The following is a 27,633-nucleotide window of genomic DNA, read 5'->3' as shown; positions in this document are numbered from 1 at the left end:
GACCCTGGGGTGACGTAAACACGCAACGTTGAGATGTGGAGTCAGACACGCTACTTTTATGTCCCATGAGGTCCTGTCCACTGTCCTCATTGACAAACCAGACATAAGCATAAAGTAAGCACAAGACTTGGAATCTGACTTAGATGTTGCTGAACATAAGCACTCCTAGATGGTGCCTTCCACTACTTCATAAATCAGGCCAAGCTTAGCACCTGTGACCCTGACGTGATTTGAACACGCAACCTTCTGATCTGGAGTCAGACGCGCTACCGTTGCGCCAGAAGGTCCTGTGTGAATGTGCCCAACAATAAGCTAGACACAAGCATAAACTGAGCACAAAGCTAGGAAATCGACTACCGCTGCACCATGAGGTCCTTATCACAGTCCTCAAAGGCAAGCTAGACACAAGCATAAGTTTGACGTGAAGGTGGCTGAATTCAAGCACACTTGAAAGGGGCCTTCCACGTTTTTACAAACCACTGCTATACTCAACCTTTGGATCTGGAGACAGACGCGCCAATTGTTTTGTTCCACGAGGGCCTCTGGCATGAAAGGTGACTGATTAACCACTGAGCTACTAGAAGTTGATGAACCTTTATAACACCATACAGAAACACATATGATACATTCTATACACACGATACTTTCTATACAAACACTATACTTTCTATACATGTACTCACACGATACATATATTCTGTACAAATACACACACAATACATTCTATACATATACAGAAACACACACACAATACATTCTGTATATATACACGATATATTCTATACACATATACACAATCCATTTTAAACATCTACAGAAACACAGACAATACATTATATATATATATATATATATATACTATACATTATACAAATACAAATGTTATATTGTATACAAATACACACACAATACATTCCATACTAATTCACATGATACATTTTATAAACATACATTCTATAGAGATACACACTTGATTCACTAGGATAGAACCCGGGTCACCGGCGTGAAAGGTGAGTGATTAACCCTTGCGCTATTGGAAGATGATGAATCCTTATAACTAAAAGATACACCACCATAAAACACTATACAATAACACACATGATTAGGGCCACACGGAATCTGCGCGCACAGAATTCCGCAGATTTTCTGCAGAATTTAGCAGATTTGTGCAGATTTTTAGCCCATTATAAATTTTGTTTATTTACTGGAGTAAATGTGTAAATCTGAATTTATTCAGTTTTTATTCAGTAATTTATTACTTTTTATGTAATATATTAAAGTGTAGGTTATGATACTCCGCTGGATACTCCCAAAATAATTCTGCAGATATCCGCAAATTTTTACCAAAAACCATGAGGTCCTTATCACAGTCCTCAACGGCAAGCTAGACACAAGCATAAACAGAGCTCAAGGCTTGCAGTTTGACTTGAAGGTGGCTGAATTCAAGCACACCTGAAAGGGGCCTTCCATGTTTTTACAAACCTCTGCTAATCTCAACCTTTGGCACCTCATTTGAACTTACGACCTTCGGATCTGGAGACAGAGGCGGCAATTGTTTTGTCCCACGAGCTCCTGTCCACCTTTCCCATCAACAAGCAAGACTCGAGCGTATAGTAAGCACAGGGCTGGGAATTTGACTTAAAACAGCTGAAAGCAAGCACTCCTAGATGTGCCATGCACATGTTTACAAACAATTGTCCTGTCCACTGTTCTCATCGACAAAACAGACACAAGCATAAGGCTTGGAATCTGATTTAGATGTTGCTAACCGTAAGCACTCCTAGATGGTGCCTTCCACTACTTTTACACAAGCACTCCAAAAAGGCGCCTTCCACAACCTTAAAGACAGTCAAGCCTTAAATCTCTGAACCTGACGTGATTTGAACACACAACCTTCTGATCTGGAGTCAGATGCGCTACCATTGCGCAAAAGGTCCCAGCTCACAGCCGCTGTCGACAAACAAGCCACAAACATAAATTGAGAACAAAAACGGAAATTTGTCTTAGCAGTGGCTAAAACTGAGCACTCGTAAACTTTGCCTTCCACAACTTTAAAAATAAACTGATGAACTCAACGTCCGTGATCTCGTAAAGGTTTAAACATGCAACCTTTTGAATGGGGGGCAGACGCAAAACAGCTACACCACAGAGTCCTTATCAGAGTCCTCGTTGTCAAGCTAGACAGGGAGCATAACCTGAGCGCAAGGCTTGGAGTTTGACTTAAAAGTGTCTGAACGTGAGCATAGCTAAAAGGTGCCTCCCATAACTTTGCAAACAAATGCTAAAGTCAATCCTTGTGACCCTGGGGTGACGTAAACACGCAACGTTGAGATGTGGAGTCAGACACGCTACTTTTATGTCCCATGAGGTCCTGTCCACTGTCCTCATTGACAAACCAGACATAAGCATAAAGTAAGCACAAGACTTGGAATCTGACTTAGATGTTGCTGAACATAAGCACTCCTAGATGGTGCCTTCCACTACTTCATAAATCAGGCCAAGCTTAGCACCTGTGACCCTGACGTGATTTGAACACGCAACCTTCTGATCTGGAGTCAGACGCGCTACCGTTGCGCCACAAGGTCCTGTGTGAATGTGCCCAACAATAAGCTAGACACAAGCATAAACTGAGCACAAAGCTAGGAAATCGACTACCGCTGCACCATGAGGTCCTTATCACAGTCCTCAAAGGCAAGCTAGACACAAGCATAAGTTTGACGTGAAGGTGGCTGAATTCAAGCACACCTGAAAGGGGCCTTCCACGTTTTTACAAACCACTGCTATACTCAACCTTTGGATCTGGAGACAGACGCGCCAATTGTTTTGTTCCACGAGGGCCTCTGGCATGAAAGGTGAGTGATTAACCACTGAGCTACTAGAAGTTGATGAACACAACCTTCTGATCTGGAGTCAGATGCGCTACCATTGCGCAAAAGGTCCCAGCTCACAGCCGCTGTCGACAAACAAGCCACAAACATAAATTGAGAACAAAAACGGAAATTTGTCTTAGCAGTGGCTAAAACTGAGCACACGTAAACTTTGCGTTCCACAACTTTAAAAATAAACTGATGAACTCAACGTCCGTGATCTCGTCAAGGTTTAAACATGCAACCTTTTGAATGGGGGACAGACGCAAAACAGCTACACCACAGAGTCCTTATCAGAGTCCTCGTTGTCAAGCTAGACAGGGAGCATAACCTGAGCGCAAGGCTTGGAGTTTGACTTAAAAGTGTCTGAACGTGAGCATAGCTAAAAGGTGCCTCCCATAACTTTGCAAACAATTGCTAAAGTCAATCCTTGTGACCCTGGGATGACGTAAACACGCAACGTTGAGATGTGGAGTCAGACACGCTACTTTTATGTCCCATGAGGTCCTGTCCACTGTCCTCATTGACAAACCAGACATAAGCATAAAGTAAGCACAAGACTTGGAATCTGACTTAGATGTTGCTGAACATAAGCACTCCTAGATGGTGCCTTCCACTACTTCATAAATCAGGCCAAGCTTGGCACCTGTGACCCTGACGTGATTTGAACACGCAACCTTCTGATCTGGAGTCAGACGCGCTACCGTTGCGCCACAAGGTCCTGTGTAAATGTGCCCAACAATAAGCTAGACACAAGCATAAACTGAGCACAAAGCTAGGAAATCGACTACCGCTGCACCATGAGGTCCTTATCACAGTCCTCAAAGGCAAGCTAGACACAAGCATAAGTTTGACGTGAAGGTGGCTGAATTCAAGCACACCTGAAAGGGGCCTTCCACGTTTTTACAAACCACTGCTATACTCAACCTTTGGATCTGGAGACAGACGCGCCAATTGTTTTGTTCCACGAGGGCCTCTGGCATGAAAGGTGAGTGATTAACCACTGAGCTACTAGAAGTTGATGAACACAACCTTCTGATCTGGAGTCAGATGCGCTACCATTGCGCAAAAGGTCCCAGCTCACAGCCGCTGTCGACAAACAAGCCACAAACATAAATTGAGAACAAAAACGGAAATTTGTCTTAGCAGTGGCTAAAACTGAGCACTCGTAAACTTTGCGTTCCACAACTTTAAAAATAAACTGATGAACTCAACGTCCGTGATCTCGTCAAGGTTTAAACATGCAACCTTTTGAATGGGGGACAGACGCAAAACAGCTACACCACAGAGTCCTTATCAGAGTCCTCGTTGTCAAGCTAGACAGGGAGCATAACCTGAGCGCAAGGCTTGGAGTTTGACTTAAAAGTGTCTGAACGTGAGCATAGCTAAAAGGTGCCTCCCATAACTTTGCAAACAATTGCTAAAGTCAATCCTTGTGACCCTGGGGTGACGTAAACACGCAACGTTGAGATGTGGAGTCAGACACGCTACTTTTATGTCCCATGAGGTCCTGTCCACTGTCCTCATTGACAAACCAGACATAAGCATAAAGTAAGCACAAGACTTGGAATCTGACTTAGATGTTGCTGAACATAAGCACTCCTAGATGGTGCCTTCCACTACTTTATAAATCAGGCCAAGCTTAGCACCTGTGACCCTGACGGGATTTGAACACGCATCCTTCTGATCTGGAGTCAGACGCGCTACCGTTGCGCCACAAGGTCCTGTGTGAATGTGCCCAACAATAAGCTAGACACAAGCATAAACTGAGCACAAAGCTAGGAAATCCACTACCGCTGCACCATGAGGTCCTTATCACAGTCCTCAATGGCAAGCTAGACACAAGCATAAGTTTGACGTGAAGGTGGCTGAATTCAAGCACACCTGAAAGGGGCCTTCCACGCTTTTATAAACCACTGCTATACTCAACCTTTGGATCTGGAGACAGACGCGCCAATTGTTTTGTTCCACGAGGGCCTCTGGCATGAAAGGTGAGTGATTAACCACTGAGCTACTAGAAGTTGATGAACACAACCTTCTGATCTGGAGTCAGATGCGCTACCATTGCGCAAAAGGTCCCAGCTCACAGCCGCTGTCGACAAACAAGCCACAAACATAAATTGAGAACAAAAACGGAAATTTGTCTTAGCAGTGGCTAAAACTGAGCACTCGTAAACTTTGCCTTCCACAACTTTAAAAATAAACTGATGAACTCAACGTCCGTGATCTCGTCAAGGTTTAAACATGCAACCTTTTGAATGGGGGACAGACGCAAAACAGCTACACCACAGAGTCCTTATCAGAGTCCTCGTTGTCAAGCTAGACAGGGAGCATAACCTGAGCGCAAGGCTTGGAGTTTGACTTAAAAGTGTCTGAACGTGAGCATAGCTAAAAGGTGCCTCCCATAACTTTGCAAACAATTGCTAAAGTCAATCCTTGTGACCCTGGGGTGACGTAAACACGCAACGTTGAGATGTGGAGTCAGACACGCTACTTTTATGTCCCATGAGGTCCTGTCCACTGTCCTCATTGACAAACCAGACATAAGCATAAAGTAAGCACAAGACTTGGAATCTGACTTAGATGTTGCTGAACATAAGCACTCCTAGATGGTGCCTTCCACTACTTCATAAATCAGGCCAAGCTTAGCACCTGTGACCCTGACGTGATTTGAACACGCATCCTTCTGATCTGGAGTCAGACGCGCTACCGTTGCGCCACAAGGTCCTGTGTGAATGTGCCCAACAATAAGCTAGACACAAGCATAAACTGAGCACAAAGCTAGGAAATCCACTACCGCTGCACCATGAGGTCCTTATCACAGTCCTCAAAGGCAAGCTAGACACAAGCATAAGTTTGACGTGAAGGTGGCTGAATTCAAGCACACCTGAAAGGGGCCTTCCACGTTTTTACAAACCACTGCTATACTCAACCTTTGGATCTGGAGACAGACGCGCCAATTGTTTTGTTCCACGAGGGCCTCTGGCATGAAAGGTGACTGATTAACCACTGAGCTACTAGAAGTTGATGAACCTTTATAACACCATACAGAAACACATATGATACATTCTATACACACGATACTTTCTATACAAACACTATACTTTCTATACATGTACTCACACGATACATATATTCTGTACAAATACACACACAATACATTCTATACATATACAGAAACACACACACAATACATTCTGTATATATACACGATATATTCTATACACATATACACAATCCATTTTAAACATCTACAGAAACACAGACAATACATTATATATATATATATATATATATATACTATACATTATACAAATACAAATGTTATATTGTATACAAATACACACACAATACATTCCATACTAATTCACATGATACATTTTATAAACATACATTCTATAGAGATACACACTTGATTCACTCTAGGATAGAACCCGGGTCACCGGCGTGAAAGGTGAGTGATTAACCCTTGCGCTATTGGAAGATGATGAATCCTTATAACTAAAAGATACACCACCATAAAACACTATACAATAACACACATGATTAGGGCCACACGGAATCTGCGCGCACAGAATTCTGCAGATTTTCTGCAGAATTTAGCAGATTTGTGCAGATTTTTAGCCCATTATAAATTTTGTTTATTTACTGGAGTAAATGTGTAAATCTGAATTTATTCAGTTTTTATTCAGTAATTTATTACTTTTTATGTAATATATTAAAGTGTAGGTTATGATACTCCGCTGGATACTCCCAAAATAATTCTGCAGATATCCGCAAATTTTTACCAAAAACCATGAGGTCCTTATCACAGTCCTCAACGGCAAGCTAGACACAAGCATAAACAGAGCTCAAGGCTTGCAGTTTGACTTGAAGGTGGCTGAATTCAAGCACACCTGAAAGGGGCCTTCCATGTTTTTACAAACCTCTGCTAATCTCAACCTTTGGCACCTCATTTGAACTTACGACCTTCGGATCTGGAGACAGAGGCGGCAATTGTTTTGTCCCACGAGCTCCTGTCCACCTTTCCCATCAACAAGCAAGACTCGAGCGTATAGTAAGCACAGGGCTGGGAATTTGACTTAAAACAGCTGAAAGCAAGCACTCCTAGATGTGCCATGCACATGTTTACAAACAATTGTCCTGTCCACTGTTCTCATCGACAAAACAGACACAAGCATAAGGCTTGGAATCTGATTTAGATGTTGCTAACCGTAAGCACTCCTAGATGGTGCCTTCCACTACTTTTACACAAGCACTCCAAAAAGGCGCCTTCCACAACCTTAAAGACAGTCAAGCCTTAAATCTCTGAACCTGACGTGATTTGAACACACAACCTTCTGATCTGGAGTCAGATGCGCTACCATTGCGCAAAAGGTCCCAGCTCACAGCCGCTGTCGACAAACAAGCCACAAACATAAATTGAGAACAAAAACGGAAATTTGTCTTAGCAGTGGCTAAAACTGAGCACTCGTAAACTTTGCCTTCCACAACTTTAAAAATAAACTGATGAACTCAACGTCCGTGATCTCGTCAAGGTTTAAACATGCAACCTTTTGAATGGGGGGCAGACGCAAAACAGCTACACCACAGAGTCCTTATCAGAGTCCTCGTTGTCAAGCTAGACAGGGAGCATAACCTGAGCGCAAGGCTTGGAGTTTGACTTAAAAGTGTCTGAACGTGAGCATAGCTAAAAGGTGCCTCCCATAACTTTGCAAACAAATGCTAAAGTCAATCCTTGTGACCCTGGGGTGACGTAAACACGCAACGTTGAGATGTGGAGTCAGACACGCTACTTTTATGTCCCATGAGGTCCTGTCCACTGTCCTCATTGACAAACCAGACATAAGCATAAAGTAAGCACAAGACTTGGAATCTGACTTAGATGTTGCTGAACATAAGCACTCCTAGATGGTGCCTTCCACTACTTCATAAATCAGGCCAAGCTTAGCACCTGTGACCCTGACGTGATTTGAACACGCAACCTTCTGATCTGGAGTCAGACGCGCTACCGTTGCGCCACAAGGTCCTGTGTGAATGTGCCCAACAATAAGCTAGACACAAGCATAAACTGAGCACAAAGCTAGGAAATCGACTACCGCTGCACCATGAGGTCCTTATCACAGTCCTCAAAGGCAAGCTAGACACAAGCATAAGTTTGACGTGAAGGTGGCTGAATTCAAGCACACCTGAAAGGGGCCTTCCACGTTTTTACAAACCACTGCTATACTCAACCTTTGGATCTGGAGACAGACGCGCCAATTGTTTTGTTCCACGAGGGCCTCTGGCATGAAAGGTGAGTGATTAACCACTGAGCTACTAGAAGTTGATGAACACAACCTTCTGATCTGGAGTCAGATGCGCTACCATTGCGCAAAAGGTCCCAGCTCACAGCCGCTGTCGACAAACAAGCCACAAACATAAATTGAGAACAAAAACGGAAATTTGTCTTAGCAGTGGCTAAAACTGAGCACACGTAAACTTTGCGTTCCACAACTTTAAAAATAAACTGATGAACTCAACGTCCGTGATCTCGTCAAGGTTTAAACATGCAACCTTTTGAATGGGGGGCAGACGCAAAACAGCTACACCACAGAGTCCTTATCAGAGTCCTCGTTGTCAAGCTAGACAGGGAGCATAACCTGAGCGCAAGGCTTGGAGTTTGACTTAAAAGTGTCTGAACGTGAGCATAGCTAAAAGGTGCCTCCCATAACTTTGCAAACAAATGCTAAAGTCAATCCTTGTGACCCTGGGGTGACGTAAACACGCAACGTTGAGATGTGGAGTCAGACACGCTACTTTTATGTCCCATGAGGTCCTGTCCACTGTCCTCATTGACAAACCAGACATAAGCATAAAGTAAGCACAAGACTTGGAATCTGACTTAGATGTTGCTGAACATAAGCACTCCTAGATGGTGCCTTCCACTACTTCATAAATCAGGCCAAGCTTGGCACCTGTGACCCTGACGTGATTTGAACACGCAACCTTCTGATCTGGAGTCAGACGCGCTACCGTTGCGCCACAAGGTCCTGTGTAAATGTGCCCAACAATAAGCTAGACACAAGCATAAACTGAGCACAAAGCTAGGAAATCGACTACCGCTGCACCATGAGGTCCTTATCACAGTCCTCAAAGGCAAGCTAGACACAAGCATAAGTTTGACGTGAAGGTGGCTGAATTCAAGCACACCTGAAAGGGGCCTTCCACGTTTTTACAAACCACTGCTATACTCAACCTTTGGATCTGGAGACAGACGCGCCAATTGTTTTGTTCCACGAGGGCCTCTGGCATGAAAGGTGAGTGATTAACCACTGAGCTACTAGAAGTTGATGAACACAACCTTCTGATCTGGAGTCAGATGCGCTACCATTGCGCAAAAGGTCCCAGCTCACAGCCGCTGTCGACAAACAAGCCACAAACATAAATTGAGAACAAAAACGGAAATTTGTCTTAGCAGTGGCTAAAACTGAGCACTCGTAAACTTTGCGTTCCACAACTTTAAAAATAAACTGATGAACTCAACGTCCGTGATCTCGTCAAGGTTTAAACATGCAACCTTTTGAATGGGGGACAGACGCAAAACAGCTACACCACAGAGTCCTTATCAGAGTCCTCGTTGTCAAGCTAGACAGGGAGCATAACCTGAGCGCAAGGCTTGGAGTTTGACTTAAAAGTGTCTGAACGTGAGCATAGCTAAAAGGTGCCTCCCATAACTTTGCAAACAATTGCTAAAGTCAATCCTTGTGACCCTGGGGTGACGTAAACACGCAACGTTGAGATGTGGAGTCAGACACGCTACTTTTATGTCCCATGAGGTCCTGTCCACTGTCCTCATTGACAAACCAGACATAAGCATAAAGTAAGCACAAGACTTGGAATCTGACTTAGATGTTGCTGAACATAAGCACTCCTAGATGGTGCCTTCCACTACTTCATAAATCAGGCCAAGCTTAGCACCTGTGACCCTGACGTGATTTGAACACGCATCCTTCTGATCTGGAGTCAGACGCGCTACCGTTGCGCCACAAGGTCCTGTGTGAATGTGCCCAACAATAAGCTAGACACAAGCATAAACTGAGCACAAAGCTAGGAAATCCACTACCGCTGCACCATGAGGTCCTTATCACAGTCCTCAAAGGCAAGCTAGACACAAGCATAAGTTTGACGTGAAGGTGGCTGAATTCAAGCACACCTGAAAGGGGCCTTCCACGTTTTTACAAACCACTGCTATACTCAACCTTTGGATCTGGAGACAGACGCGCCAATTGTTTTGTTCCACGAGGGCCTCTGGCATGAAAGGTGACTGATTAACCACTGAGCTACTAGAAGTTGATGAACCTTTATAACACCATACAGAAACACATATGATACATTCTATACACACGATACTTTCTATACAAACACTATACTTTCTATACATGTACTCACACGATACATATATTCTGTACAAATACACACACAATACATTCTATACATATACAGAAACACACACACAATACATTCTGTATATATACACGATATATTCTATACACATATACACAATCCATTTTAAACATCTACAGAAACACAGACAATACATTATATATATATATATATATATATATATATATATATATATATATATATATATATATATATATATATATACTATACATTATACAAATACAAATGTTATATTGTATACAAATACACACACAATACATTCCATACTAATTCACATGATACATTTTATAAACATACATTCTATAGAGATACACACTTGATTCACTCTAGGATAGAACCCGGGTCACCGGCGTGAAAGGTGAGTGATTAACCCTTGCGCTATTGGAAGATGATGAATCCTTATAACTAAAAGATACACCACCATAAAACACTATACAATAACACACATGATTAGGGCCACACGGAATCTGCGCGCACAGAATTCTGCAGATTTTCTGCAGAATTTAGCAGATTTGTGCAGATTTTTAGCCCATTATAAATTTTGTTTATTTACTGGAGTAAATGTGTAAATCTGAATTTATTCAGTTTTTATTCAGTAATTTATTACTTTTTATGTAATATATTAAAGTGTAGGTTATGATACTCCGCTGGATACTCCCAAAATAATTCTGCAGATATCCGCAAATTTTTACCAAAAACCATGAGGTCCTTATCACAGTCCTCAACGGCAAGCTAGACACAAGCATAAACAGAGCTCAAGGCTTGCAGTTTGACTTGAAGGTGGCTGAATTCAAGCACACCTGAAAGGGGCCTTCCATGTTTTTACAAACCTCTGCTAATCTCAACCTTTGGCACCTCATTTGAACTTACGACCTTCGGATCTGGAGACAGAGGCGGCAATTGTTTTGTCCCACGAGCTCCTGTCCACCTTTCCCATCAACAAGCAAGACTCGAGCGTATAGTAAGCACAGGGCTGGGAATTTGACTTAAAACAGCTGAAAGCAAGCACTCCTAGATGTGCCATGCACATGTTTACAAACAATTGTCCTGTCCACTGTTCTCATCGACAAAACAGACACAAGCATAAGGCTTGGAATCTGATTTAGATGTTGCTAACCGTAAGCACTCCTAGATGGTGCCTTCCACTACTTTTACACAAGCACTCCAAAAAGGCGCCTTCCACAACCTTAAAGACAGTCAAGCCTTAAATCTCTGAACCTGACGTGATTTGAACACACAACCTTCTGATCTGGAGTCAGATGCGCTACCATTGCGCAAAAGGTCCCAGCTCACAGCCGCTGTCGACAAACAAGCCACAAACATAAATTGAGAACAAAAACGGAAATTTGTCTTAGCAGTGGCTAAAACTGAGCACTCGTAAACTTTGCCTTCCACAACTTTAAAAATAAACTGATGAACTCAACGTCCGTGATCTCGTCAAGGTTTAAACATGCAACCTTTTGAATGGGGGGCAGACGCAAAACAGCTACACCACAGAGTCCTTATCAGAGTCCTCGTTGTCAAGCTAGACAGGGAGCATAACCTGAGCGCAAGGCTTGGAGTTTGACTTAAAAGTGTCTGAACGTGAGCATAGCTAAAAGGTGCCTCCCATAACTTTGCAAACAAATGCTAAAGTCAATCCTTGTGACCCTGGGGTGACGTAAACACGCAACGTTGAGATGTGGAGTCAGACACGCTACTTTTATGTCCCATGAGGTCCTGTCCACTGTCCTCATTGACAAACCAGACATAAGCATAAAGTAAGCACAAGACTTGGAATCTGACTTAGATGTTGCTGAACATAAGCACTCCTAGATGGTGCCTTCCACTACTTCATAAATCAGGCCAAGCTTAGCACCTGTGACCCTGACGTGATTTGAACACGCAACCTTCTGATCTGGAGTCAGACGCGCTACCGTTGCGCCACAAGGTCCTGTGTGAATGTGCCCAACAATAAGCTAGACACAAGCATAAACTGAGCACAAAGCTAGGAAATCGACTACCGCTGCACCATGAGGTCCTTATCACAGTCCTCAAAGGCAAGCTAGACACAAGCATAAGTTTGACGTGAAGGTGGCTGAATTCAAGCACACCTGAAAGGGGCCTTCCACGTTTTTACAAACCACTGCTATACTCAACCTTTGGATCTGGAGACAGACGCGCCAATTGTTTTGTTCCACGAGGGCCTCTGGCATGAAAGGTGAGTGATTAACCACTGAGCTACTAGAAGTTGATGAACACAACCTTCTGATCTGGAGTCAGATGCGCTACCATTGCGCAAAAGGTCCCAGCTCACAGCCGCTGTCGACAAACAAGCCACAAACATAAATTGAGAACAAAAACGGAAATTTGTCTTAGCAGTGGCTAAAACTGAGCACACGTAAACTTTGCGTTCCACAACTTTAAAAATAAACTGATGAACTCAACGTCCGTGATCTCGTCAAGGTTTAAACATGCAACCTTTTGAATGGGGGGCAGACGCAAAACAGCTACACCACAGAGTCCTTATCAGAGTCCTCGTTGTAAAGCTAGACAGGGAGCATAACCTGAGCGCAAGGCTTGGAGTTTGACTTAAAAGTGTCTGAACGTGAGCATAGCTAAAAGGTGCCTCCCATAACTTTGCAAACAAATGCTAAAGTCAATCCTTGTGACCCTGGGGTGACGTAAACACGCAACGTTGAGATGTGGAGTCAGACACGCTACTTTTATGTCCCATGAGGTCCTGTCCACTGTCCTCATTGACAAACCAGACATAAGCATAAAGTAAGCACAAGACTTGGAATCTGACTTAGATGTTGCTGAACATAAGCACTCCTAGATGGTGCCTTCCACTACTTCATAAATCAGGCCAAGCTTAGCACCTGTGACCCTGACGTGATTTGAACACGCAACCTTCTGATCTGGAGTCAGACGCGCTACCGTTGCGCCACAAGGTCCTGTGTGAATGTGCCCAACAATAAGCTAGACACAAGCATAAACTGAGCACAAAGCTAGGAAATCGACTACCGCTGCACCATGAGGTCCTTATCACAGTCCTCAAAGGCAAGCTAGACACAAGCATAAGTTTGACGTGAAGGTGGCTGAATTCAAGCACACCTGAAAGGGGCCTTCCACGTTTTTACAAACCACTGCTATACTCAACCTTTGGATCTGGAGACAGACGCGCCAATTGTTTTGTTCCACGAGGGCCTCTGGCATGAAAGGTGAGTGATTAACCACTGAGCTACTAGAAGTTGATGAACACAACCTTCTGATCTGGAGTCAGATGCGCTACCATTGCGCAAAAGGTCCCAGCTCACAGCCGCTGTCGACAAACAAGCCACAAACATAAATTGAGAACAAAAACGGAAATTTGTCTTAGCAGTGGCTAAAACTGAGCACACGTAAACTTTGCGTTCCACAACTTTAAAAATAAACTGATGAACTCAACGTCCGTGATCTCGTCAAGGTTTAAACATGCAACCTTTTGAATGGGGGACAGACGCAAAACAGCTACACCACAGAGTCCTTATCAGAGTCCTCGTTGTCAAGCTAGACAGGGAGCATAACCTGAGCGCAAGGCTTGGAGTTTGACTTAAAAGTGTCTGAACGTGAGCATAGCTAAAAGGTGCCTCCCATAACTTTGCAAACAATTGCTAAAGTCAATCCTTGTGACCCTGGGGTGACGTAAACACGCAACGTTGAGATGTGGAGTCAGACACGCTACTTTTATGTCCCATGAGGTCCTGTCCACTGTCCTCATTGACAAACCAGACATAAGCATAAAGTAAGCACAAGACTTGGAATCTGACTTAGATGTTGCTGAACATAAGCACTCCTAGATGGTGCCTTCCACTACTTTATAAATCAGGCCAAGCTTAGCACCTGTGACCCTGACGTGATTTGAACACGCATCCTTCTGATCTGGAGTCAGACGCGCTACCGTTGCGCCACAAGGTCCTGTGTGAATGTGCCCAACAATAAGCTAGACACAAGCATAAACTGAGCACAAAGCTAGGAAATCCACTACCGCTGCACCATGAGGTCCTTATCACAGTCCTCAATGGCAAGCTAGACACAAGCATAAGTTTGACGTGAAGGTGGCTGAATTCAAGCACACCTGAAAGGGGCCTTCCACGCTTTTATAAACCACTGCTATACTCAACCTTTGGATCTGGAGACAGACGCGCCAATTGTTTTGTTCCACGAGGGCCTCTGGCATGAAAGGTGACTGATTAACCACTGAGCTACTAGAAGTTGATGAACCTTTATAACACCATACAGAAACACATATGATACATTCTATACACACGATACTTTCTATACAAACACTATACTTTCTATACATGTACTCACACGATACATATATTCTGTACAAATACACACACAATACATTCTATACATATACAGAAACACACACACAATACATTCTGTATATATACACGATATATTCTATATACATATACACAATCCATTTTAAACATCTACAGAAACACAGACAATACATATATATATATATATATATATATATATATATATATATATATATATATATATACTATACATTATACAAATACAAATGTTATATTGTATACAAATACACACACAATACATTCCATACTAATTCACATGATACATTTTATAAACATACATTCTATAGAGATACACACTTGATTCACTCTAGGATAGAACCCGGGTCACCGGCGTAAAAGGTGAGTGATTAACCCTTGCGCTATTGGAAGATGATGAATCCTTATAACTAAAAGATACACCACCATAAAACACTATACAATAACACACATGATTAGGGCCACACGGAATCTGCGCGCACAGAATTCTGCAGATTTTCTGCAGAATTTAGCAGATTTGTGCAGATTTTTAGCCCATTATAAATTTTGTTTATTTACTGGAGTAAATGTGTAAATCTGAATTTATTCAGTTTTTATTCAGTAATTTATTACTTTTTATGTAATATATTAAAGTGTAGGTTATGATACTCCGCTGGATACTCCCAAAATAATTCTGCAGATATCCGCAAATTTTTACCAAAAACCATGAGGTCCTTATCACAGTCCTCAACGGCAAGCTAGACACAAGCATAAACAGAGCTCAAGGCTTGCAATTTGACTTGAAGGTGGCTGAATTCAAGCACACCTGAAAGGGGCCTTCCACGTTTTTACAAACCTCTGCTAATCTCAACCTTTGGCACCTCATTTGAATATACGACCTTCGGATCTGGAGACAGAGGCGGCAATTGTTTTTTCCCACGAGCTCCTGTCCACCTTTCCCATCAACAAGCAAGACTCGAGCGTATAGTAAGCACAGGGCTGGGAATTTGACTTAAAACAGCTGAAAGCAAGCACTCCTAGATGTGCCATGCACATGTTTACAAACAATTGTCCTGTCCACTGTTCTCATCGACAAAACAGACACAAGCATAAGGCTTGGAATCTGATTTAGATGTTGCTGAACGTAAGCACTCCTAGATGGTGCCTTCCACTACTTTTACACAAGCACTCCAAAAAGGCGCCTTCCACAACCTTAAAGACAGTCAAGCCTTAAATCTCTGAACCTGACGTGATTTGAACACACAACCTTCTGATCTGGAGTCAGATGCGCTACCATTGCGCAAAAGGTCTCAGCTCACAGCCGCTGTCGACAAACAAGCCACAAACATAAATTGAGAACAAAAACGGAAATTTGTCTTAGCAGTGGCTAAAACTGAGCACTCGTAAACTTTGCGTTCCACAACTTAAAAAATAAACTGATGAACTCAACGTCCGTGATCTCGTCAAGGTTTAAACATGCAACCTTTTGAATGGGGGACAGACGCAAAACAGCTACACCACAGAGTCCTTATCAGAGTCCTCGTTGTCAAGCTAGACAGGGAGCATAACCTGAGCGCAAGGCTTGGAGTTTGACTTAAAAGTGTCTGAACGTGAGCATAGCTAAAAGGTGCCTCCCATAACTTTGCAAACAATTGCTAAAGTCAATCCTTGTGACCCTGGGGTGACGTAAACACGCAACGTTGAGATGTGGAGTCAGACACGCTACTTTTATGTCCCATGAGGTCCTGTCCACTGTCCTCATTGACAAACCAGACATAAGCATAAAGTAAGCACAAGACTTGGAATCTGACTTAGATGTTGCTGAACATAAGCACTCCTAGATGGTGCCTTCCACTACTTCATAAATCAGGCCAAGCTTAGCACCTGTGACCCTGACGTGATTTGAACACGCATCCTTCTGATCTGGAGTCAGACGCGCTACCGTTGCGCCACAAGGTCCTGTGTGAATGTGCCCAACAATAAGCTAGACACAAGCATAAACTGAGCACAAAGCTAGGAAATCCACTACCGCTGCACCATGAGGTCCTTATCACAGTCCTCAAAGGCAAGCTAGACACAAGCATAAGTTTGACGTGAAGGTGGCTGAATTCAAGCACACCTGAAAGGGGCCTTCCACGCTTTTACAAACCACTGCTATACTCAACCTTTGGATCTGGAGACAGACGCGCCAATTGTTTTGTTCCACGAGGGCCTCTAGCATGAAAGGTGAGTTATGAACCACTGAGCTACTAGAAGTTGATGAACACAACCTTCTGATCTGGAGTCAGATGCGCTACCATTGCGCAAAAGGTCCCAGCTCACAGCCGCTGTCGACAAACAAGCCACAAACATAAATTGAGAACAAAAACGGAAATTTGTCTTAGCAGTGGCTAAAACTGAGCACTCGTAAACTTTGCCTTCCACAACTTTAAAAATAAACTGATGAACTCAACGTCCGTGATCTCGTCAAGGTTTAAACATGCAACCTTTTGAATGGGGGACAGACGCAAAACAGCTACACCACAGAGTCCTTATCAGAGTCCTCGTTGTCAAGCTAGACAGGGAGCATAACCTGAGCGCAAGGCTTGGAATTTGACTTAAAAGTGTCTGAACGTGAGCATAGCTAAAAGGTGCCTCCCATAACTTTGCAAACAATTGCTAAAGTCAATCCTTGTGACCCTGGGGTGACGTAAACACGCAACGTTGAGATGTGGAGTCAGACACGCTACTTTTATGTCCCATGAGGTCCTGTCCACTGTCCTCATTGACAAACCAGACATAAGCATAAAGTAAGCACAAGACTTGGAATCTGACTTAGATGTTGCTGAACATAAGCACTCCTAGATGGTGCCTTCCACTACTTCATAAATCAGGCCAAGCTTAGCACCTGTGACCCTGACGTGATTTGAACACACAACCTTCTGATCTGGAGTCAGACGCGCTACCGTTGCGCCACAAGGTCCTGTGTGAATGTGCCCAACAATAAGCTAGACACAAGCATAAACTGAGCACAAAGCTAGGAAATCGACTACCGCTGCACCATGAGGTCCTTATCACAGTCCTCAAAGGCAAGCTAGACACAAGCATAAGTTTGACGTGAAGGTGGCTGAATTCAAGCACACCTGAAAGGGGCCTTCCACGCTTTTACAAACCACTGCTATACTCAACCTTTGGATCTGGAGACAGACGCGCCAATTGTTTTGTTCCACGAGGGCCTCTGGCATGAAAGGTGAGTGATTAACCACTGAGCTACTAGAAGTTGATGAACACAACCTTCTGATCTGGAGTCAGATGCGCTACCATTGCGCAAAAGGTCCCAGCTCACAGCCGCTGTCGACAAACAAGCCAGAAACATAAAATGAACAAAAACGGAAATTTGTCTTAGCAGTGGCTAAAACTGAGCACTCGTAAACTTTGCCTTCCACAACTTTAAAAATAAACTGATGAACTCAACGTCCGTGATCTCGTCAAGGTTTAAACATGCAACCTTTTGAATGGGGGACAGACGCAAAACAGCTACACCACAGAGTCCTTATCAGAGTCCTCGTTGTCAAGCTAGACAGGGAGCATAACCTGAGCGCAAGGCTTGGAGTTTGACTTAAAAGTGTCTGAACGTGAGCATAGCTAAAAGGTGCCTCCCATAACTTTGCAAACAATTGCTAAAGTCAATCCTTGTGACCCTGGGGTGACGTAAACACGCAACGTTGAGATGTGGAGTCAGACACGCTACTTTTATGTCCCATGAGGTCCTGTCCACTGTCCTCATTGACAAACCAGACATAAGCAAGCACAAGACTTGGAATCTGACTTAGATGTTGCTGAACATAAGCACTCCTAGATGGTGCCTTCCACTACTTCATAAATCAGGCCAAGCTTAGCACCTGTGACCCTGACGTGATTTGAACACGCAACCTTCTGATCTGGAGTCAGACGCGCTACCGTTGCGCCACAAGGTCCTGTGTGAATATGCCCAACAATAAGCTAGACACAAGCATAAACTGAGCAAAAAACTAGGAAATCCACTACCGCTGCACCATGAGGTCCTTATCACAGTCCTCAAAGGCAAGCTAGACACAAGCATAAGTTTGACGTGAAGGTGGCTGAATTCAAGCACACCTGAAAGGGGCCTTCCACGTTTTTACAAACCACTGCTATACTCAACCTTTGGATCTGGAGACAGACGCGCCAATTGTTTTGTTTCACGAGGGCCTCTGGCATGAAAGGTGAGTGATTAACCACTGAGCTACTAGAAGTTGATGAACACAACCTTCTGATCTGGAGTCAGATGCGCTACCATTGCGCAAAAGGTCCCAGTTCACAGCCGCTGTCGACAAACAAGCCACAAACATAAATTGAGAACAAAAACGGAAATTTGTCTTAGCAGTGGCTAAAACTGAGCACTCGTAAACTTTGCCTTCCACAACTTTAAAAATAAACTGATGAACTCAACGTCCGTGATCTCGTCAAGGTTTAAACATGCAACCTTTTGAATGGGGGACAGACGCAAAACAGCTACACCACAGAGTCCTTATCAGAGTCCTCGTTGTCAAGCTAGACAGGGAGCATAACCTGAGCGCAAGGCTTGGAGTTTGACTTAAAAGTGTCTGAACGTGAGCATAGCTAAAAGGTGCCTCCCATAACTTTGCAAACAATTGCTAAAGTCAATCCTTGTGACCCTGGGGTGACGTAAACACGCAACGTTGAGATGTGGAGTCAGACACGCTACTTTTATGTCCCATGAGGTCCTGTCCACTGTCCTCATTGACAAACCAGACATAAGCATAAAGTAAGCACAAGACTTGGAATCTGACTTAGATGTTGCTGAACATAAGCACTCCTAGATGGTGCCTTCCACTACTTCATAAATCAGGCCAAGCTTAGCACCTGTGACCCTGACGTGATTTGAACACACAACCTTCTGATCTGGAGTCAGACGCGCTACCGTTGCGCCACAAGGTCCTGTGTGAATGTGCCCAACAATAAGCTAGACACAAGCATAAACTGAGCACAAAGCTAGGAAATCGACTACCGCTGCACCATGAGGTCCTTATCACAGTCCTCAAAGGCAAGCTAGACACAAGCATAAGTTTGACGTGAAGGTGGCTGAATTCAAGCACACCTGAAAGGGGCCTTCCACGCTTTTACAAACCACTGCTATACTCAACCTTTGGATCTGGAGACAGACGCGCCAATTGTTTTGTTCCACGAGGGCCTCTGGCATGAAAGGTGAGTGATTAACCACTGAGCTACTAGAAGTTGATGAACACAACCTTCTGATCTGGAGTCAGATGCGCTACCATTGCGCAAAAGGTCCCAGCTCACAGCCGCTGTCGACAAACAAGCCAGAAACATAAAATGAACAAAAACGGAAATTTGTCTTAGCAGTGGCTAAAACTGAGCACTCGTAAACTTTGCCTTCCACAACTTTAAAAATAAACTGATGAACTCAACGTCCGTGATCTCGTCAAGGTTTAAACATGCAACCTTTTGAATGGGGGACAGACGCAAAACAGCTACACCACAGAGTCCTTATCAGAGTCCTCGTTGTCAAGCTAGACAGGGAGCATAACCTGAGCGCAAGGCTTGCAGTTTGACTTAAAAGTGTCTGAACGTGAGCATAGCTAAAAGGTGCCTCCCATAACTTTGCAAACAATTGCTAAAGTCAATCCTTGTGACCCTGGGGTGACGTAAACACGCAACGTTGAGATGTGGAGTCAGACACGCTACTTTTATGTCCCATGAGGTCCTGTCCACTGTCCTCATTGACAAACCAGACATAAGCATAAAGTAAGCACAAGACTTGGAATCTGACTTAGATGTTGCTGAACATAAGCACTCCTAGATGGTGCCTTCCACTACTTCATAAATCAGGCCAAGCTTAGCACCTGTGACCCTGACGTGATTTGAACACGCATCCTTCTGATCTGGAGTCAGACGCGCTACCGTTGCGCCACAAGGTCCTGTGTGAATGTGCCCAACAATAAGCTAGACACAAGCATAAACTGAGCACAAAGCTAGGAAATCCACTACCGCTGCACCATGAGGTCCTTATCACAGTCCTCAATGGCAAGCTAGACACAAGCATAAGTTTGACGTGAAGGTGGCTGAATTCAAGCACACCTGAAAGGGGCCTTCCACGCTTTTATAAACCACTGCTATACTCAACCTTTGGATCTGGAGACAGACGCGCCAATTGTTTTGTTCCACGAGGGCCTCTGGCATGAAAGGTGAGTGATTAACCACTGAGCTACTAGAAGTTGATGAACACAACCTTCTGATCTGGAGTCAGATGCGCTACCATTGCGCAAAAGGTCTCAGCTCACAGCCGCTGTCGACAAACAAGCCACAAACATAAATTGAGAACAAAAACGGAAATTTGTCTTAGCAGTGGCTAAAACTGAGCACTCGTAAACTTTGCCTTCCACAACTTTAAAAATAAACTGATGAACTCAACGTCCGTGATCTCGTCAAGGTTTAAACATGCAACCTTTTGAATGGGGGGCAGACGCAAAACAGCTACACCACAGAGTCCTTATCAGAGTCCTCGTTGTCAAGCTAGACAGGGAGCATAACCTGAGCGCAAGGCTTGGAGTTTGACTTAAAAGTGTCTGAACGTGAGCATAGCTAAAAGGTGCCTCCCATAACTTTGCAAACAATTGCTAAAGTCAATCCTTGTGACCCTGGGGTGACGTAAACACGCAACGTTGAGATGTGGAGTCAGACACGCTACTTTTATGTCCCATGAGGTCCTGTCCACTGTCCTCATTGACAAACCAGACATAAGCATAAAGTAAGCACAAGACTTGGAATCTGACTTAGATGTTGCTGAACATAAGCACTCCTAGATGGTGCCTTCCACTACTTCATAAATCAGGCCAAGCTTAGCACCTGTGACCCTGACGTGATTTGAACACGCATCCTTCTGATCTGGAGTCAGACGCGCTACCGTTGCGCCACAAGGTCCTGTGTGAATGTGCCCAACAATAAGCTAGACACAAGCATAAACTGAGCACAAAGCTAGGAAATCCACTACCGCTGCACCATGAGGTCCTTATCACAGTCCTCAATGGCAAGCTAGACACAAGCATAAGTTTGACGTGAAGGTGGCTGAATTCAAGCACACCTGAAAGGGGCCTTCCACGCTTTTATAAACCACTGCTATACTCAACCTTTGGATCTGGAGACAGACGCGCCAATTGTTTTGTTCCACGAGGGCCTCTGGCATGAAAGGTGAGTGATTAACCACTGAGCTACTAGAAGTTGATGAACACAACCTTCTGATCTGGAGTCAGATGCGCTACCATTGCGCAAAAGGTCCCAGCTCACAGCCGCTGTCGACAAACAAGCCAGAAACATAAAATGAACAAAAACGGAAATTTGTCTTAGCAGTGGCTAAAACTGAGCACTCGTAAACTTTGCCTTCCACAACTTTAAAAATAAACTGATGAACTCAACGTCCGTGATCTCGTCAAGGTTTAAACATGCAACCTTTTGAATGGGGGACAGACGCAAAACAGCTACACCACAGAGTCCTTATCAGAGTCCTCGTTGTCAAGCTAGACAGGGAGCATAACCTGAGCGCAAGGCTTGGAGTTTGACTTAAAAGTGTCTGAACGTGAGCATAGCTAAAAGGTGCCTCCCATAACTTTGCAAACAATTGCTAAAGTCAATCCTTGTGACCCTGGGGTGACGTAAACACGCAACGTTGAGATGTGGAGTCAGACACGCTACTTTTATGTCCCATGAGGTCCTGTCCACTGTCCTCATTGACAAACCAGACATAAGCATAAAGTAAGCACAAGACTTGGAATCTGACTTAGATGTTGCTGAACATAAGCACTCCTAGATGGTGCCTTCCACTACTTCATAAATCAGGCCAAGCTTAGCACCTGTGACCCTGACGTGATTTGAACACGCAACCTTCTGATCTGGAGTCTGACGCGCTACCGTTGCACCACAAGGTCCTGTGTGAATATGCCCAACAATAAGCTAGACACAAGCATAAACTGAGCAAAAAACTAGGAAATCCACTACCGCTGCACCATGAGGTCCTTATCACAGTCCTCAAAGGCAAGCTAGACACAAGCATAAGTTTGACGTGAAGGTGGCTGAATTCAAGCACACCTGAAAGGGGCCTTCCACGTTTTTACAAACCACTGCTATACTCAACCTTTGGATCTGGAGACAGACGCGCCAATTGTTTTGTTTCACGAGGGCCTCTGGCATGAAAGGTGAGTGATTAACCACTGAGCTACTAGAAGTTGATGAACACAACCTTCTGATCTGGAGTCAGATGCGCTACCATTGCGCAAAAGGTCCCAGCTCACAGCCGCTGTCGACAAACAAGCCACAAACATAAATTGAGAACAAAAACGGAAATTTGTCTTAGCAGTGGCTAAAACTGAGCACTCGTAAACTTTGCCTTCCACAACTTTAAAAATAAACTGATGAACTCAACGTCCGTGATCTCGTCAAGGTTTAAACATGCAACCTTTTGAATGGGGGACAGACGCAAAACAGCTACACCACAGAGTCCTTATCAGAGTCCTCGTTGTCAAGCTAGACAGGGAGCATAACCTGAGCGCAAGGCTTGGAATTTGACTTAAAAGTGTCTGAACGTGAGCATAGCTAAAAGGTGCCTCCCATAACTTTGCAAACAATTGCTAAAGTCAATCCTTGTGACCCTGGGGTGACGTAAACACGCAACGTTGAGATGTGGAGTCAGACACGCTACTTTTATGTCCCATGAGGTCCTGTCCACTGTCCTCATTGACAAACCAGACATAAGCATAAAGTAAGCACAAGACTTGGAATCTGACTTAGATGTTGCTGAACATAAGCACTCCTAGATGGTGCCTTCCACTACTTCATAAATCAGGACAAGCTTAGCACCTGTGACCCTGACGTGATTTGGAAACGCAACCTTCTGATCTGGAGTCAGACGCGCTACCGTTGCGCCACAAGGTCCTGTGTGAATGTGCCCAACAATAAGCTAGACACAAGCATAAACTGAGCACAAAGCTAGGAAATCGACTACCGCTGCACCATGAGGTCCTTATCACAGTCCTCAAAGGCAAGCTAGACACAAGCATAAGTTTGACGTAAAGGTGGCTGAATTCAAGCACACTTGAAAGGGGCCTTCCACGTTTTTACAAACCACTGCTATACTCAACCTTTGGATCTGGAGACAGACGCGCCAATTGTTTTGTTCCACGAGGGCCTCTGGCATGAAAGGTGACTGATTAACCACTGAGCTACTAGAAGTTGATGAACCTTTATAACACCATACAGAAACACATATGATACATTCTATACACACGATACTTTCTATACAAACACTATACTTTCTATACATGTACTCACACGATACATATATTCTGTACAAATACACACACAATACATTCTATACATATACAGAAACACACACACAATACATTCTGTATATATACACGATATATTCTATACATGTACACACGATACATTCTACACATATACACAATCCATTTTAAACATCTACAGAAACACAGACAATACATTATATATATATATATATACTATACATTATACAAATACAAATGTTATATTGTATACAAATACACACACAATACATTCCATACTAATTCACATGATACATTTTATAAACATACATTCTATAGAGATACACACTTGATTCACTCTAGGATAGAACCCGGGTCACCGGCATGAAAGGTGAGTGATTAACCCTTGCGCTATTGGAAGATGATGAATCCTTATAACTAAAAGATACACCACCATAAAACACTATACAATAACACACATGATTAGGGCCACACGGAATCTGCGCGCACAGAATTCTGCAGATTTTCTGCAGAATTTAGCAGATTTGTGCAGATTTTTAGCCCATTATAAATTTTGTTTATTTACTGGAGTAAATGTGTAAATCTGAATTTATTCAGTTTTTATTCAGTAATTTATTACTTTTTATGTAATATATTAAAGTGTAGGTTATGATACTCCGCTGGATACTCCCAAAATAATTCTGCAGATATCCGCAAATTTTTACCAAAAACCATGAGGTCCTTATCACAGTCCTCAACGGCAAGCTAGACACAAGCATAAACAGAGCTCAAGGCTTGCAATTTGACTTGAAGGTGGCTGAATTCAAGCACACCTGAAAGGGGCCTTCCACGTTTTTACAAACCTCTGCTAATCTCAACCTTTGGCACCTCATTTGAATTTACGACCTTCGGATCTGGAGACAGAGGCGGCAATTGTTTTTTCCCACGAGCTCCTGTCCACCTTTCCCATCAACAAGCAAGACTCGAGCGTATAGTAAGCACAGGGCTGGGAATTTGACTTAAAACAGCTGAAAGCAAGCACTCCTAGATGTGCCATGCACATGTTTACAAACAATTGTCCTGTCCACTGTTCTCATCGACAAAACAGACACAAGCATAAGGCTTGGAATCTGATTTAGATGTTGCTGAACGTAAGCACTCCTAGATGGTGCCTTCCACTACTTTTACACAAGCACTCCAAAAAGGCGCCTTCCACAACCTTAAAGACAGTCAAGCCTTAAATCTCTGAACCTGACGTGATTTGAACACACAACCTTCTGATCTGGAGTCAGATGCGCTACCATTGCGCAAAAGGTCTCAGCTCACAGCCGCTGTCGACAAACAAGCCACAAACATAAATTGAGAACAAAAACGGAAATTTGTCTTAGCAGTGGCTAAAACTGAGCACTCGTAAACTTTGCCTTCCACAACTTTAAAAATAAACTGATGAACTCAACGTCCGTGATCTCGTCAAGGTTTAAACATGCAACCTTTTGAATGGGGGGCAGACGCAAAACAGCTACACCACAGAGTCCTTATCAGAGTCCTCGTTGTCAAGCTAGACAGGGAGCATAACCTGAGCGCAAGGCTTGGAGTTTGACTTAAAAGTGTCTGAACGTGAGCATAGCTAAAAGGTGCCTCCCATAACTTTGCAAACAATTGCTAAAGTCAATCCTTGTGACCCTGGGGTGACGTAAACACGCAACGTTGAGATGTGGAGTCAGACACGCTACTTTTATGTCCCATGAGGTCCTGTCCACTGTCCTCATTGACAAACCAGACATAAGCATAAAGTAAGCACAAGACTTGGAATCTGACTTAGATGTTGCTGAACATAAGCACTCCTAGATGGTGCCTTCCACTACTTCATAAACCAGGCCAAGCTTAGCACCTGTGACCCTGACGTGATTTGAACACGCAACCTTCTGATCTGGTGTCAGACGCGCTACCGTTGCGCCACAAGGTCCTGTGTGAATGTGCCCAACAATAAGCTAGACACAAGCATAAACTGAGCACAAAGCTAGGAAATCGACTACCGCTGCACCATGAGGTCCTTATCACAGTCCTCAAAGGCAAGCTAGACACAAGCATAAGTTTGACGTGAAGGTGGCTGAATTCAAGCACACCTGAAAGGGGCCTTCCACGTTTTTACAAACCACTGCTATACTCAACCTTTGGATCTGGAGACAGACGCGCCAATTGTTTTGTTTCACGAGGGCCTCTGGCATGAAAGGTGAGTGATTAACCACTGAGCTACTAGAAGTTAATGAACCTTTATAACACCATACAGAAACACATATGATACATTCTATACACACGATACTTTCTATACATGTACTCACACAATACATATATTCTGTACAAATACACACACAATACATTCTATACATATACAGAAACACACACACAATACATTCTGTATATATACGATATATTCTATACATGTACACACGATACATTCTACACATATACACAATCCATTTTAAACATCTACAGAAACACAGACAATACATTATATATATATATATATATATATATATATATATACTATACATTATACAAATACAAATGTTATATTGTATACAAATACACACACAATACATTCCATACTAATTCACATGATACATTTTATAAACATACATTCTATAGAGAAACACACTTGATTCACTCTAGGATAGAACCCGGGTCACCGGCGTGAAAGGTGAGTGATTAACCCTTGCGCTATTGGAAGATGATGAATCTTTATAACTAAAAGATACAAAACTGAGCACTCGTAAACTTTGCCTTCCACAACTTTAAAAATAAACTGATGAACTCAACGTCCGTGATCTCGTCAAGGTTTAAACATGCAACCTTTTGAATGGGGGACAGACGCAAAACAGCTACACCACAGAGTCCTTATCAGAGTCCTCATTGTCAAGCTAGACAGGGAGCATAACCTGAGCGCAAGGCTTGGAATTTGACTTAAAAGTGTCTGAACGTGAGCATAGCTAAAAGGTGCCTCCCATAACTTTGCAAACAATTGCTAAAGTCAATCCTTGTGACCCTGGGGTGACGTAAACACGCAACGTTGAGATGTAGAGTCAGACACGCTACTTTTATGTCCCATGAGGTCCTGTCCACTGTCCTCATTGACAAACCAGACATAAGCATAAAGTAAGCACAAGACTTGGAATCTGACTTAGATGATGCTGAACATAAGCACTCCTAGATGGTGCCTTCCACTACTTCATAAATCAGGCCAAGCTTAGCACCTGTGACCCTGACATGATTTGAACACGCAATCTTCTGATCTGGAGTCAGACGCGCAACCGTTGCGCCACAAGGTCCTGTGTGAATGTGCCCAACAATAAGCTAGACACAAGCATAAACTGAGCACAAAGCTAGGAAATCCACTACCGCTGCACCATGAGGTCCTTATCACAGTCCTCAATGGCAAGCTAGACACAAGCATAAGTTTGACGTGAAGGTGGCTGAATTCAAGCACACCTAAAAGGGGCCTTCCACGTTTTTACAAACCACTGCTATACTCAACCTTTGGATCTGGAGACAGACGCGCCAATTGTTTTGTTCCACGAGGGCCTCTGGCATGAAAGGTGAGTGATTAACCACTGAGCTACTAGAAGTTGATGAACCTTTATAACACCATACAGAAACACATATGATACATTCTATACACACACGATACTTTCTATA

The 27,633-nt window shown here is 43.5% G+C and overlaps 21 non-coding genes across 21 annotated transcripts; all 21 read right to left on the bottom strand.

Annotated features, from left to right (window-relative positions):
- Positions 1 to 215: 215 nt before the first annotated feature.
- On the bottom strand, positions 216 to 287 carry trnaw-cca (transfer RNA tryptophan (anticodon CCA)). Its single transcript has one exon. It is a non-coding gene; the product is annotated as a tRNA-Trp (tRNA).
- A 2,226-nt stretch (positions 288 to 2,513) lies between these two features.
- On the bottom strand, positions 2,514 to 2,585 carry trnaw-cca (transfer RNA tryptophan (anticodon CCA)). Its single transcript has one exon. It is a non-coding gene; the product is annotated as a tRNA-Trp (tRNA).
- A 931-nt stretch (positions 2,586 to 3,516) lies between these two features.
- trnaw-cca (transfer RNA tryptophan (anticodon CCA)) lies at positions 3,517 to 3,588 on the bottom strand. The gene has a single exon. It is a non-coding gene; the product is annotated as a tRNA-Trp (tRNA).
- A 931-nt stretch (positions 3,589 to 4,519) lies between these two features.
- trnaw-cca (transfer RNA tryptophan (anticodon CCA)) lies at positions 4,520 to 4,591 on the bottom strand. The gene has a single exon. It is a non-coding gene; the product is annotated as a tRNA-Trp (tRNA).
- A 931-nt stretch (positions 4,592 to 5,522) lies between these two features.
- Positions 5,523 to 5,594, bottom strand: trnaw-cca (transfer RNA tryptophan (anticodon CCA)). Its single transcript has one exon. It is a non-coding gene; the product is annotated as a tRNA-Trp (tRNA).
- A 2,230-nt stretch (positions 5,595 to 7,824) lies between these two features.
- On the bottom strand, positions 7,825 to 7,896 carry trnaw-cca (transfer RNA tryptophan (anticodon CCA)). The gene has a single exon. It is a non-coding gene; the product is annotated as a tRNA-Trp (tRNA).
- Positions 7,897 to 8,827: 931 nt separating this feature from the next.
- trnaw-cca (transfer RNA tryptophan (anticodon CCA)) lies at positions 8,828 to 8,899 on the bottom strand. Its single transcript has one exon. It is a non-coding gene; the product is annotated as a tRNA-Trp (tRNA).
- Positions 8,900 to 9,830: 931 nt separating this feature from the next.
- trnaw-cca (transfer RNA tryptophan (anticodon CCA)) lies at positions 9,831 to 9,902 on the bottom strand. Its single transcript has one exon. It is a non-coding gene; the product is annotated as a tRNA-Trp (tRNA).
- Positions 9,903 to 12,174: 2,272 nt separating this feature from the next.
- Positions 12,175 to 12,246, bottom strand: trnaw-cca (transfer RNA tryptophan (anticodon CCA)). Its single transcript has one exon. It is a non-coding gene; the product is annotated as a tRNA-Trp (tRNA).
- Positions 12,247 to 13,177: 931 nt separating this feature from the next.
- On the bottom strand, positions 13,178 to 13,249 carry trnaw-cca (transfer RNA tryptophan (anticodon CCA)). Its single transcript has one exon. It is a non-coding gene; the product is annotated as a tRNA-Trp (tRNA).
- Positions 13,250 to 14,180: 931 nt separating this feature from the next.
- trnaw-cca (transfer RNA tryptophan (anticodon CCA)) lies at positions 14,181 to 14,252 on the bottom strand. The gene has a single exon. It is a non-coding gene; the product is annotated as a tRNA-Trp (tRNA).
- Positions 14,253 to 16,507: 2,255 nt separating this feature from the next.
- Positions 16,508 to 16,579, bottom strand: trnaw-cca (transfer RNA tryptophan (anticodon CCA)). The gene has a single exon. It is a non-coding gene; the product is annotated as a tRNA-Trp (tRNA).
- A 931-nt stretch (positions 16,580 to 17,510) lies between these two features.
- trnaw-cca (transfer RNA tryptophan (anticodon CCA)) lies at positions 17,511 to 17,582 on the bottom strand. The gene has a single exon. It is a non-coding gene; the product is annotated as a tRNA-Trp (tRNA).
- Positions 17,583 to 18,504: 922 nt separating this feature from the next.
- trnaw-cca (transfer RNA tryptophan (anticodon CCA)) lies at positions 18,505 to 18,576 on the bottom strand. The gene has a single exon. It is a non-coding gene; the product is annotated as a tRNA-Trp (tRNA).
- Positions 18,577 to 19,507: 931 nt separating this feature from the next.
- trnaw-cca (transfer RNA tryptophan (anticodon CCA)) lies at positions 19,508 to 19,579 on the bottom strand. Its single transcript has one exon. It is a non-coding gene; the product is annotated as a tRNA-Trp (tRNA).
- Positions 19,580 to 20,508: 929 nt separating this feature from the next.
- trnaw-cca (transfer RNA tryptophan (anticodon CCA)) lies at positions 20,509 to 20,580 on the bottom strand. The gene has a single exon. It is a non-coding gene; the product is annotated as a tRNA-Trp (tRNA).
- Positions 20,581 to 21,511: 931 nt separating this feature from the next.
- trnaw-cca (transfer RNA tryptophan (anticodon CCA)) lies at positions 21,512 to 21,583 on the bottom strand. Its single transcript has one exon. It is a non-coding gene; the product is annotated as a tRNA-Trp (tRNA).
- Positions 21,584 to 22,512: 929 nt separating this feature from the next.
- On the bottom strand, positions 22,513 to 22,584 carry trnaw-cca (transfer RNA tryptophan (anticodon CCA)). Its single transcript has one exon. It is a non-coding gene; the product is annotated as a tRNA-Trp (tRNA).
- Positions 22,585 to 23,515: 931 nt separating this feature from the next.
- On the bottom strand, positions 23,516 to 23,587 carry trnaw-cca (transfer RNA tryptophan (anticodon CCA)). Its single transcript has one exon. It is a non-coding gene; the product is annotated as a tRNA-Trp (tRNA).
- Positions 23,588 to 25,831: 2,244 nt separating this feature from the next.
- On the bottom strand, positions 25,832 to 25,903 carry trnaw-cca (transfer RNA tryptophan (anticodon CCA)). The gene has a single exon. It is a non-coding gene; the product is annotated as a tRNA-Trp (tRNA).
- A 1,291-nt stretch (positions 25,904 to 27,194) lies between these two features.
- Positions 27,195 to 27,266, bottom strand: trnaw-cca (transfer RNA tryptophan (anticodon CCA)). The gene has a single exon. It is a non-coding gene; the product is annotated as a tRNA-Trp (tRNA).
- Positions 27,267 to 27,633: the final 367 nt, after the last annotated feature.

This window comes from Danio rerio, chromosome 7, assembly GCF_052040795.2.
Source record: "Danio rerio strain M-AB ecotype USA chromosome 7, GRCz13ab, whole genome shotgun sequence".
Taxonomy (NCBI): Eukaryota; Metazoa; Chordata; class Actinopteri; order Cypriniformes; family Danionidae; genus Danio; species Danio rerio.
This window is presented reverse-complemented; position numbering and strand designations above follow the sequence as displayed.